The sequence below is a fragment of the Perognathus longimembris genome, chromosome 1 (genome assembly GCF_023159225.1).
Source record: "Perognathus longimembris pacificus isolate PPM17 chromosome 1, ASM2315922v1, whole genome shotgun sequence".
NCBI classification, from domain to species: domain Eukaryota; kingdom Metazoa; phylum Chordata; class Mammalia; order Rodentia; family Heteromyidae; genus Perognathus; species Perognathus longimembris.
In genome coordinates, this window is record NC_063161.1 from 1,588,141 (window position 1) to 1,601,558 (window position 13,418).

A 13,418-nucleotide genomic window follows, 5' to 3' on the forward strand; every position below is an offset into this window, starting at 1 on the left:
CGTGCGCACGGGCCTCTGTGTGTGCCCAGTCATGCACTGACATCAAGGGGAGGCCCGTCCATCTGACCACCCCCCCTCCCCCCCCCCCCCCCCCGCAAACTCCGGCAGGAAGAGCAGCCAGCCTCGCTGTTCCCCCCGCAAACTCCGGCAGGAAGAGCAGCCAGCCTCGCTGTTCCCTGCAGGGTCGGGCTGGGCCGGCTGAGCCCAGGCTGGGGTGGTGGAGCCCGGGGCGCCGCCTCCCCCTCCCCGCCTCGGAGCAGTTCATTAGCAGTAAGTGCTGCAGTAAATATGCGCTGAAGATTCTTGCTGTTCCTCGTCCCGGCAGTAATTGGATTATATTCCCGTTTAAAGCAGCTCCTGTCAGCCTGCGAGGCAAGGCTGTCCTCGCGTGAGGGAGGCGGCTGGAACGAGCTATCAGGAACCCGCTATTAAGCGGGCCTTCTGGGATGGCTCTGGGTTAAGTAGAAGGTGTGATTACAACAAACAAAGCCACAGGATTATTAACGGGATTTCACGCAGCACGCCTGTCTGGGCGTGGAAACGGGCGCCACGGAATTCATGCAGAAGGGAAGCGAATGCCTGGCAGGTAGATGGCTCCCCCCGGGCCGCTCCGGTGCCTGTGTCTCTAGAAACATCCGCCATGTAAAATGAATGCTGTAAATTTCAGTTTTATTGGTGTTGCAGTTTGGGTTGTGCTTAATCTGTAGATGGGTTTCAGTTTATTCTGGCTTAATAGCTGGGGGGGGGGTGGGGAAGGAGGGGGTGCTCTGGCTTATTAAGTGCTCGCCCTGCTGAAACCTGACAATAAAACCCTGCGGGTCCAGCAGTGGGTGGGGAGGGTCCCGTCCCCGAAGTCCGGCGAGGCCGCCCCGTCCCTGAGCCCGGCGGTCGGCTGGGGCTCAGAGCTAGCGCCGGGCCCGCCCCAGGCCCAGGCCAGAGCTGCCGCTCCAGGAGCCAGGTCTCCGCGCTGCCCAGGCCTGCAGGAGCCCAGGAGGGAAGCCTGCAGAGGTGGGGGGCCCGGGGTGACCCCGGCCAGCACAGCCACACACTCGGGACCCACGAGGACGCACAGGGGAGGACCGAAGCCCCAGCACCCGCATAAAGCAACGCACAGACAAACAAAAATCCCAACGTGAAACCAGAGCCGGTCCAGCTCCTCTGCCCAGCGCCCCGCTGGGCGTGGGAGATTCCTGCGTGTCCTGCGGTTATTTTAGTCCTCTGAGGTGCGGAACATCCTGTCACCTGCAGCCTCCTGCGGTAACGAGCCGCTGGTCTCAGGTAATCAAGGCACAGAACTTGATTGAGCATTGATTTTCCTCCGGCTCACAGCTGGGCCCGGTCCGCTGCCTCGTTCTCCTCTTCTGGGAGGAGCTGGTGGATGGGCTGCTCACCGGGGCACCGGGCCGAGTCTGGAAGCCGTGCCCTTCCTCAGCCTGTGCCCAGGCTTCAGAGCCCGGGGATCGAGCTGCCAGGTCTCCACGGCTGCCCACCCTGTCGGCCGCGCTAGCCTGGGTCTGGTTCCCCGTAGGAGACATTCAATCCCACAGTTCCCTGCTGCTTCCCTCTTCCCACCATGTCCATCATCACCACCAATATCATGATCATCACAGTCACCATTTCCATCGCCATCACTATCATCCCCACCACCACAACCAGCTCCAACACCACCAGCGCCATTATCACTGCCACCATCAGTCACCCCCGGCAACGCCACTATCATCAGGAACACCACCGTCTCCCTCATTACCATCGTCCCCATCATCACAACAGCTTCATCTCCAACACAACGACTCCTACCACCACCATCGCCAATGCTACCATCTCCACGACGACCACCATCGCCAATGCTACCATCTCCATGACTACCACCCAGACCACCACCATCACCAATGCTACCATCTCCACAGCCACCATCACCAATGCTACCATCTCCACGACCACCACCACCCAGACCACCACCATCACCAAGGCTACCACCTCCATGACAACCACTCAGACCACCACCATCACCAGTGCTACCATCTCCATGACGACCACCCGGACCACCACCATCACCAATGCTACCATCTCCATGACGATCACCCAGACCACCACCATCACCAATGCTACCATCTCCACGACCACCACCATCACCAATGCTAGCATCTCCAAGACTACCCCCCGGACCACCACCATCACCAATGCTACCATCTCCACAACGACCACCACCCAGACCACCACCATCACCAATGCTACCATCTCCACAACGACCACCCACCCCAGACCACCACCATCACCAAGGCTACCACCTCCATGACAACCACTCAGACCACCACCATCACCAGTGCTACCATCTCCACGATGACCACTTGGACCACCACCATCACCAATGCTACCATCTCCATGACGACCACCCGGACCACCACCATCACCAATGCTACCATCTCCACAACCACCACCGCCCAGACCACCACCATCACCAAGGCTACCACCTCCATGACAACCACTCAGACCACCACCATCACCAATGCTACCATCTCCACAACCAACACCCAGACCACCAACATTACTAGTGCTACCATCTCCACGCTGACCACCGTGATCTCCAGCCACTATCCCTGTCCCCATCACCATCACCCTCACCACCTCCACCACCACCACCAGCACCACGTTTTAACACCACAGTCACCATCAGTAACGCCGACACCACCACCAGCCGCACCTGTGTGTCCTCGCGGGGGGTGAAGGGGGGTCTAGGCAGAGGCTCTTCTAGTGACCTCACTTCCCATGAGCAGATGTGGCTCACAGCGAGCTGAGCCCCGACGCCAGGCGGATCCGCCTGTCAGATCCTCCCCAGGGCCCCAGCGTGCCCCAGCGAGGGCACCGGGCACAGGGCCTTCTCCCGACGTGGACACCCGGGGGCGAGAGTCCTCCTGCAGGGCTCGGCTCCACTGATCGGGGCCTGGGCGGGGGGGGGGGGGGGGGGAGGGTCTGAGTGGCTCCCAGCTCAGCCGGCTCTCCAGTGCCAGGGGTCCCCGTGGCTGATGGACACAGAAGAACGGAAGCACCGAGTTCCGCCGTCTGTGAGTGACCCGGACTGCGCGGCGTGGACTCGTCCGCGTGGCTCCGTGTGTGTCCGTGCGCTGCGTGTCCACCGACGGCTGCACGCATGCGCGTCTGTGTGGTCGTGTGTGTGTCTGTGCACAGATGCACCTGCGTGTATCTGTGTATCTGTGTGGCGTGGGAGGCTCTATTCCGGGAACAGGCTACGCCCGCTCGCTTGGCGGGGACGGGAGGGGTGGAAAGCCCTCCCTGAGTCGCAGCACCGGAAGCAGCAGCTCGGGAACACTCCGTGCTGCCCTCCCACAGGCTCCCTGCCTCCCCCGACCTGAGAACCCGAGCGGCGGCAGACCAGGACGAGGGGCCGGTCCCCGAGCGTGGCGTCCTGGGGACACGGCGCAGCAGTACGCAACGGTGCCCGAGATCTTGGTCTGGCGTGCGCGGGTGGGCAGCCACGTTGGGACCATGGACCCGCGAGGCTGCTCCGCTCCAAAAGGAGGCAGGAGGCTGGGAGAAGGGTCTCGGGTGCCGCCCTTCCCGCGCCGGCCCCCCTCTCCACCCCTGCACACTGGAGCCGGAATCTCTGTAGCTCAGGCGCTGGCAGGAGGCGGGGCGGGTGACAGGCGGGGCACCGAGGAGATGCAGGACACGCGCCAGCCTCACGGTCACCCGCATCCCAAAGGGTTTCCTTCTGTGTTTAGAACTTGGGGTCCCGGACTCGCCTGTCAACCCCACGCTGACGAACGCGCACAGAAGCCTGGCAGGAGAGACCCTCGCTGGCCCCAGAATACCGGGGGGGGGGGGCTCCGGCTTGGAGACACGGCGCCCGTGGGCAGATCCCACCCAGGGAGCAGCCACTGCCGTGGCTTCGGGGGCCGAGGGGACTGGAAACACCCCGCCAGGGGTGGCGTCCTCTGGAGTCTTCTAATCACGTTAGGGAAGAAAAATCTGCAAGAACCCGATTACATCTTAAAATTAGACAACATTTTCTTTCTATAACTTCTAGACAGCGTAATTTAGTGAGGACGGTCTTGGTAATTATTTTTTTCTTTAAATAGTTGCGGTGGAATGTATTAATTTTCCCGACGGCTCTCTGATTGGAGTGATTCATTAGCTGCCCTCAAGAATGGAAGCCTCCCTTTGTGATGAGAGCACCGTGCCCCACCGGTGCCAGGCACTCCACATTCGGGTAATCAAATTAGATTGAGAGGAGGAGGGGAAAAAAGAAAAAAAAAACCACCCCAAACAGCCCACAGTTGTCAGGAGCTACCTGTTTCATTATTTCATTAGGATCCACGCATGTAAGTGGCAGGAAAAACCCTACTCCAATCGCTTCCCTGGGGCCACCTCCCATGCCATGACAGGAACTGCTTAAGAAGGAAGGCAGGAGGCGGGAGAGACAGCAGGTACTGAACCCCGTGGAGCGAAGGCAAGCGCCTCCTGTCTGTTCCCAGGAGATGTGCAGGGCCCCCTGCTGGGGAGGCAGACGGCCGGAGTGGGGGGCATCCCGGAAAGGTCTGTCTTCGTCGTGAGGGCGGCGTGGGCAGAGTTCCTTCCGTGGGAGTTGTCACCCGGCGCTGGCTGGGTACATACAGGGCTATGAGGATTGTAGCTGGTTGGTTTCTGGAAAGTGAAGAAGCCTCCATGCCTAGTGTGGCCCCATCTGCAGGGAGACTGCTGTCACCCCTGGGGAGACAGCGGTGACAGCCAGTAGATGTTGAGATGGAGGACCAGCTGTCCTAGGGAAGCTGCTCTGCACTGGGACGATGAGGTACCATGGCTAAGCATCACAGAAGTATTGTAGCACCATCCACCCATCATCCATCCACCCACCCACCCATCCATGGACCCACACACCCATCCATCCACCCATCCATCCATCCACCCATCCACCCAGCCACCCATCCATCCATCCACCCATCCACCCATCCATCCATCCATCCATCCACCCACCCAGCCACCCATCCATCCATCCACCCATCCACCCATCCATCCATCCATCCATCCATCCACCCATCCACCCATCCACCCATCCACCCACTCACCAATCCATCCTTCCATCCATCCACCCATCCATCCATCTTTTCCTTCCTTCCATCCATCTACCCATCCACCCACCCATCCATCCAACCATCCATCCATCCATCCACCCATCCATCCACCCACCCATCCAACCATCCATCCATCCATCCACCCATCCATCCATCCATCCATCCATCCATCCATCCATCCATCCATCCATCCATCCTTTCCTTCCTTCCATCCATCCATCCACCCATCCACCCACCCATCCACCCATCCATCCATCCACCCACCCACCCATCCATCTATCCATCCTTCCATTCATCCACCCTTCCTTCCTTCCTTCCTTCCTTCCATCCATCCACCCAGTTACTTATCTATCCAATTACTTATCCATCCATTGGCCCATCCACTCATCTACCCACCACCTTTTATGCATCTACCCATCATTCACCTATCTGCTTACCTACCCACTTATCATCCCATCCTTCCATCATCTACTGACCATTCATCCATCCATCCATCAATGCGTCTTCTATCCATCCACCTACCCATCCACTCATCTGCCTACCACCTTCCACAAATCCACTCATCCATCCACCTATCTGCTCATCTACCCATTCATCCTCCCAGCCTCCCATCATCTACCTGTCACTCATCCATCCATGCATTCACCATCCACTGACCTACCCTACATCTTGTCTTCTTACCCACCATGCATTCATTCATCCCCCAACAAACCACTGTTCCCTACTGTTCCAGACATTCCAACACTTGAGTACCACATGTTTGTGACTGAGTGTGTGTGGCCCCCAAATTCTTAGGTTGAAATTCTAACCTACGAGGTGATGGTAGTAAGAGGGGGGACTCCTGGGAGGTGAGATGGTAGTAAGAGGGGGGGACTCCTGGGAGGGAGATGGTAGTAAGAGGGGGGACTCCTGGGAGGGAGATGGTAATAAGAGGGGGGACTCCTGGGAGGGAGATGGTAGTAAGAGGGGGGACTCCTGGGAGGGAGATGGTAGCAAGAGGGGGGACTCCTGGGAGGGAGATGGTAGTAAGAGGGGGGACTCCTGGGAGGGAGATGGTAGTAAGAGGGGGGACTCTTGGGAGGGAGATGGTAGTAAGAGGGGGGACTCTTGGGAGGGAGATGGTAGTAAGAGGGGGGACTCTTGGGAGGGAGATGGTAGTAAGAGGGGGGACTCTTGGGAGGGAGATGGTAGCAAGAGGGGGGACTCTTGGGAGGTGACCAGGTAAGTAATCAGGGTGATCGCTTCCCTTAGGAAAGAGGAACAGGGCTCTCCTGATGCTCCCCATGTGAGGTGCAGAGCGTTGGTAGCCTGTATCGGGGAACGGAGTCCTCCTCAGAACTTGTGTGGGCTCCTGGGCTGCCCGTCCACGCAGCTCTCAGACCAGGCGCTGAGCTCCTGTGGCTGGTGAGCAGCGCAGGGTACCGTATCGCGTTACAGCAGCCTGACCGCCCAGAGGCGCTGTGAAGCTCTGGGTTTGCCTTTCTTCCTCTGTGGGCTGGGAGGGGGGCACCGACACCATCCTGCCGACGTGCTCTGTCAGGGTCCCGTCCCTCCTCCCGCCCCCTGGGGCAAGCTTTGCAAAGAGAAGACGGAAGCACGATGGCATCCGTGCCTCCCGCGGATCCCCTCAGCCTTTGGGGGTGCCCTGCGCGCACGGCCAACACCCGACAAGCCGGACTCGAGTTCCGCTGGCTTCCCCGGAGCCCACGAAGCAGGTCGGGCCGCGGCGAGTGACACGGGGCGGGGGCGGGACGCGGCGGGGGCGCCCAAGCCTCGAGGGACCCGGCCATCGGAGCCCCAGGTGCCGGCCGGACGCGGGCTTCTCGGAGGCTCTGCGCCCACGTTCCTTCCCTCCTCAGGGAGCCCCGGGCCCCGTCCCCACGGGGGCCCCGTCGCAGGGCGAGGGGGAGCGGGAGAAGGGCGGGCCCCTCCCCTCCCGAAGACGCAGACGCAGCCTCCTCTTCAGCGCCCGGGGCCCGGCGGCCGGGCGGGGGGCTCCGGCTCGGGGGACTGACGAGACGGACGGTGAGCGGGTGGAGGGGGCCGTGACGTCCGCGGCACGCGGCGGGGGCGGATCCGACCGCCCCGTGGGAGCCGGGCCCGGGGTGCCCTTGGGGGAGGGGTGGCGCTGTCCCCCAGCCACGGAGCCGGCCGAGGACGGGGTCTGCAGCGCGGTGACGGGCGCCGCCCCGCTCTGCTTCTCGGCCTACAGCCGCGTTGAGGGTGCGAACGGCACGGGGCCGCGGGGGGCCGGTCCCCGGGGACCACGCCCTGCCGGTGCCCTCCCGCCACGGCCCGGGCGCACGCACGCGCGCGCGCACGCACGCGCACGCTCACGCACGCGCACGCACCCCGCCTGTGAGTACTCAGGGGCGCCCCGGCCCGCGCCGCGGTGCCCAGACATCCAGGGCCCATCCCGAGTTCCCGGTCACGTGACTCGGGCCGCGCGCGTGCCCCGCGTGCCCGGCACCTTCCGAAGCCGGAGGTGCGCTAGCGGCTGCTGAGAAACTTGACTACACCTCGGCGGGGACGCCCACGGCTCCCCCCGGGACGCCCACGGCTCCCCCCGGGACGCCCACGGCTCCCCCGGGACGCCCACGGCTCCCCCCGGGACGGCTCGCGGACGGCAGGCAAAGGTGCGGCAAAAGCCAACTCACAGCTCAAACCGCGCTGCGCGACCGCGGGGCTGGGGACCACGGAGACGGGGGGCGGCGGGGGACATGGACGACTCGGCACCCCGTGTCTCCCTCCCTCAGACGCCAGGAGACGGAAACGTGGAGCTGCGGACGGTGGCCGTGAGCCTGGCTTTGGAAATAAGCGACCACCCCTCCCCCCCCCCCGCCCTGGAATACTGGGCACAGTGCCTACCCACAGCGGAGGGCCCCCCCCCCACTTCCCAGGCCACAGGGCTGCCTGCGAGCCCATCTGCCTGCCGGGATAACTAGGAGGTCCAGCCTTGGGCCCTTCCCGGCCACGGCGGGTCCTCGCGGGATGCCGAGTGGTGAGGAGAGGGACGGGATACAGAAGAAGGCACACGGGGACATGAGCCGGCCCGTGGGGACACGCGGTGGCTGTTCGCAGTGCCCCTCCCCCCGCCGCCCTTCCCCCCACCCCTCCCGGGCAGCCACGGCCTGGCTCGGGCCCCCGCCCGCACCGCTGCCCGCCGCCGCCTGCGTGCCCCTCCTCATCAGAGCCCCGTGACGGCGGAGGGGGGGGCCCCTGGATTCCAGGCCGGGGCACCTGGGAGCAAGGGTCGTGACGCCGAGCTGCGCTTCCCCTCAGGCCCCGTTCTCAGCGTCTCCTGGGCCACGCGCAGGAAAACGGCCCTCGCCCCACGGCCCGCCCCCCACGGGCGCGAGGGCTCCGCCGGCACGGGGCACCTGGCAGCCTCGCCCAGAGGCCGTGCGGAAGGTTCCAGCAGCGGCGACAGCGTCCACGCGTCTGGTCGTGAGCTCACGGCCCCAGCCTTCCTCCCCGGTCTGCCACCGACTCCCCCACGCTCCTCTCCACACTCCCACCCTGCGAGTCAGAGTCCCGGCGGGGGCAGCGCCGGCCGTGTCTGCCCAACACCGGCGCAGGAGTAGGGAGTACCCCTGCTTCCCGGAAACGGCAGGCCAGCCCTGCTCCCGATGGCAGGAAGTGACCCTGGGCCGGAAGGAGCCCGGGGCCCGGGCCGGGCGCACCGTCACGCGGACTCATCCTCATGGTGGGTCAGTTGGCTCTGCAGTGCTGAGTGGTTTCTGCCGACTGCCACGGGGTGGGGGTGGGGGTGGGGCAGGGGGACAGCCTTCCAAGAGGGCGGCGACCCCGCCGGAGCAGAGCGGGGCCTCAGGCCACGCCTGAGTGACCAGTGGTGGTTTAGCTCGAGGACGGCGACCCGCGGACGGCAAGCCCTCCCGCTCCCACCAATCAGGGCGGGGGCTCTGAGAACGGAGACCCTCGGCGGAGGAAGCCCCCTGACCCCCGAGCTCAGGGCCGGGAGGCCGGGCAGGAAGAGGGGAGCTCAGGCCTGTGTCGGAGCAGTGGGCAGGGTTTGCCGGCTGGGTTTGCCGGCTCCCGGCCCGCTCGGGTAGGGGTCGGCTGGGGCAGAGGGTGGGCACCCAGGGCTGGAGGGAGGGCCTGGAGTCTTGGGCTGCACCTGCTCTGCTCTCCCCAGAAGGCTCCTTCTCACCTGGCTGCTGCTCCTGGGGGAGCCCCCGGCCCCCGGGGTGGACAGTCGCCTTTGTTCTTTGTTCTTCTGTGGGAGCTTCAACAACGCTGTTGGAGTTGTGTTCAGAAGCAGGAGAGAGGAGCAGGGGAGAGTGGTAGAGGGGGTGTGTTTGATCAGGGCGCCTCGTGTGCACGTGGGAATATCACAGTGAACCCCCTTTGTACCACCACCCATGCTAATAAAAGAGTAAAAAAAAAAAACCAAGAAGGCTCACTGCAGCACATAATCGCATGGATATAGATTAGACGGATAGCCACGCCTGAACAAAAGCTCAGCTTGCAAACGATGCAGTTCAGCCAATAAAGCCCACGTGCCCTGCGGGGGAGGGGACCCACTCAGCCCTCCTGAGAGGCCACCACCCACCCACACTGCGTGGTGAGCACGGGGCCAGAGACCCCGCGGCCCGCACCCCTGGCCCGCAAGCTGGGGACAGTCCCAGGGAGAGGGGCTCTGCCCCCCGCGCGTCCCCAGGAGCCCCGCGTAAGTGTGGGGAGCACACAGCCCACAGGCCAGTGCAACACACGGCGCAGGCTCACCCCAAAGGGCCGGCACTCACCCCTGGACTGCAGGGAGAGCCGAGAGGCCCACACCAGGCCCACGATGCTCACACCAGACCCACGACGCTCACACCAGACCCACAACGCTCACACACAGACCCACGACGCTCACACCAGACCCACGATGCCCACACCAGACCCATGCTCACACCAGACCCACGCTGCTCACACCAGACCCACAACGCCCACACCAGACCCACGCTGCTCACACCAGACCCACGCTGCTCACAGCAGACCCACGCTGCTCACACCAGGCCCACGCTGCTCACACCAGACCCACGCTGCTCACACCAGACCCACGACGCCCACACCAGACCCACGCTGCTCACACCAGACCCACGCTGCTCACACCAGCCCCACGCTGCTCACACCAAGCCCACGCTGCTCACACCAGACCCACGCTGCTCACACCAGACCCACGCTGCTCACACCAGGCCCACGCTGCTCACACCAGACCCACGCTGCTCACACCAGGCCCACGCTGCTCACACCAGACCCACGACGCCCACACCAGACCCACGCTGCTCACACCAGACCCACGCTGCTCACACCAGACCCACGACGCCCACACCTGCCCCACGCTGCTCACACCAGGCCCACACTGCTCACACCAGACCCACGCTGCTCACACCAGACCCACGCTGCTCACACCAGACCCACAACGCCCACCCAGACGCACGCTGCTCACACCCAGACCCACAACACTCACACCAGACCCACGACGCCCACACCAGGCCCACGCTGCTCACACCCAGACCCACAACACCCACACCACACCCACGATGCTCACACCAGACCCACGACGCTCACACAAGACCCAAGACGCCCACCCAGACCCACGCTGCTCACACCAGACCCATGCTACTCACACCCAGACCCACGACACCCACACCCAGACCCACGACGCTCACACCAGACCCACGACGCCCACACCAGACCCACGACGTCCACACCAGACCCACGACGCTCACACCAGACCCACAACGCTCACACCAGACCGATGCTCACACCACACCCATGACGCTCACACCAGACCCATGCTGCTCACACCAGATCCACAACGCCCACACCCAGACCCACGACGCTCATACTGAGACCCACGCTGCTCACACCAGACCCATGCTGCTCACACCAGACCCATGGCGCCCACACCCAGACCCATGCTGCTCACACCAGACCCACGATGCTCACACCAGACCCACACTGCTCACACCCGGACCCACAACGCCCACACCCGGACCCACAACGCCCACACCCAGACCCACACTGCTCACACCCAGACCCACGACGCCTACACCAGACCCACGACGCCCACACCAGACCCACGACGTCCACACCAGACCCACGACGCTCACACCAGACCCACAACGCTCACACCAGACCGATGCTCACACCACACCCATGACGCTCACACCAGACCCATGCTGCTCACACCAGATCCACAACGCCCACACCCAGACCCACGACGCTCATACTGAGACCCACGCTGCTCACACCAGACCCATGCTGCTCACACCAGACCCATGGCGCCCACACCCAGACCCATGCTGCTCACACCAGACCCACGATGCTCACACCAGACCCACACTGCTCACACCCGGACCCACAACGCCCACACCCGGACCCACAACGCCCACACCCAGACCCACACTGCTCACACCCAGACCCACGACGCCCACACCAGACCCACACTGAATGGCAGCTGGGGGCAGAGTGCAGCCATCGTGTCCAAACACAGAGATACAAGGAGGGAGCGTCCAGACAAGCCAGCAGAAGAGCCACAGAGGCCCCCAGCCACCCTCTCCACATGACCACTAATCCAGGCGGGAGCAGAAGAGGGGCCTTCAGTGTCCTGTGTGTAAGGAAGAGGGTCAGCAAAGGGCGTTGCGTGGCCAGGAACACAAAGGTGGTTCCTACAGCCCAGGATAACCTTGGCTGTGGACAATCCACTTTGGCCCGGGACAAACAGTTGTCTTTACGCCCTCCTCTTCCCAGGCCTGTGCACACAGAGGTTGGGCGATGGGCAGTCTTCCTGCGAAACGCAAGGCCTTTGCAACCCCGTAGGAACAGGGCACAGACTGGGCTGCTCCTGGACATCAGGGCCCGGTGGTCACCCCTGACAGAGGGAGATGCCTGCACTGGAGCAGGGGGCTGAGCTGCACGACTGGGACCCTCCCCTCATTCTCCTTTATCCAGAAAGAGGCGGAGGACACAGAGGTCACGCGAGAGGGACCCTGACCCCAGGAGGGTCACTGGGCGCAGCAGGGACACTAGGAGATCAGGAAAAGCCCTGCCTATGAAGACCGGAATGGCGGCGTGCACACTGCCTGAGACCTGCCTGGGACCAGACTCTTCAACCGGATGACGCTGACCAGGGCAGCGCGTCAGCACCGGGCACCTTCAGTCCCGAGCACAACCGCACCAAGACCTGGTCCCCACAGCAGTTAAATCCACCAGCACGCTAGGGTGCTGATGTCCCCCTTCCCACTGAGAACAACCGCCCCACAGGGATTCCAAGGAGACACCTTCTGAGCCCGAGGGCGAACGTGCCCTGGACCGAGAATACCTCACAAAGGGCCTGGAGGGTTCCCGAGCGGCGAGGGGTAAAGGTGTGGCAATCACACGGTCTAAGAACCAGCACCCGCTGGGTTGGCTGTGAGGAGGCCCCGATGGGGTCTCAGCCCTGGAGGACAATCAGCTGAGTGGCAACTCTATGCCCAGCCCAGGCCTCCCCTCCACAAACCATGCTCCCAGCATATACCATGCCAGCGGTTTGTGCTGATAGATTCAAGGAAAAGACATTCTCAATAGCTAATAGCAGGGTTTTCAGGTGATAAAAAGGTCTTGTTTTCTTCTTTCTGGTGGGTTTTTCTTTACTGTCAAGTTCCCTTGCTGCAAACATTTAATACTGGGAGCCAGTCCTAAGGATGTGGCGGACCATCCTGTAGCGGGTTAATGCAGGGAGACAGTGGGTGAGACAGGACCAGTCCTCACGGAGAAACTTCCCATCCGTCAAGTGCAAATAACCGGAGGCCAAAACAGAAGCAAATGTTCCCATCTGAGAGCCAGAGAGGGAAGTCTCACTGCAATAGCCAACCCACACACTGCCTCAGCTGATCCACGCACTGCATGAGCCAGCTGCTCATGCACTGCCTAGCTGATCACACACTGCCTAGCTGCTCATGCATGCACTGCATTAGCTAGCCGATCATGCACTGCCTAGCTGCTCATGCACTGCCTAGTTGATCATGCACTGCATTAGCTAGCCGATCACACACTGCATTAGCTTGCCAATCATGCACTGCCTAGCCGATCACACACTGCATTAGCTAGCTGATCATGCACTGCAGAGTTGATCCACCACTGCATAGCTGATCCATGCACTGAAGTGTCCCTGGCCCTTGCGGTGGGTGTCATCTCCAGCAAGCTGAAAGGATCACATCAGAAATGCACAGCTCCCCACGGAAGGAATCCGCACACGTGGCCCCTACCCTGGGCTTGGACCGTGTTGACCTGGGCCTGGTCCAGCAGCACGTGCTGACCACTCTAAGTGGGCACCGT

The 13,418-nt window shown here is 62.7% G+C and overlaps 1 protein-coding gene across 1 annotated transcript in view; it reads right to left on the reverse strand.

The window, feature by feature from the left end:
• The window catches only part of Tafa5 (TAFA chemokine like family member 5), a 164,234-nt gene that overhangs the window by 14,157 nt on the left and 136,659 nt on the right, over positions 1-13,418 (reverse strand). The gene's annotated exons all lie outside the window — the stretch shown is intronic.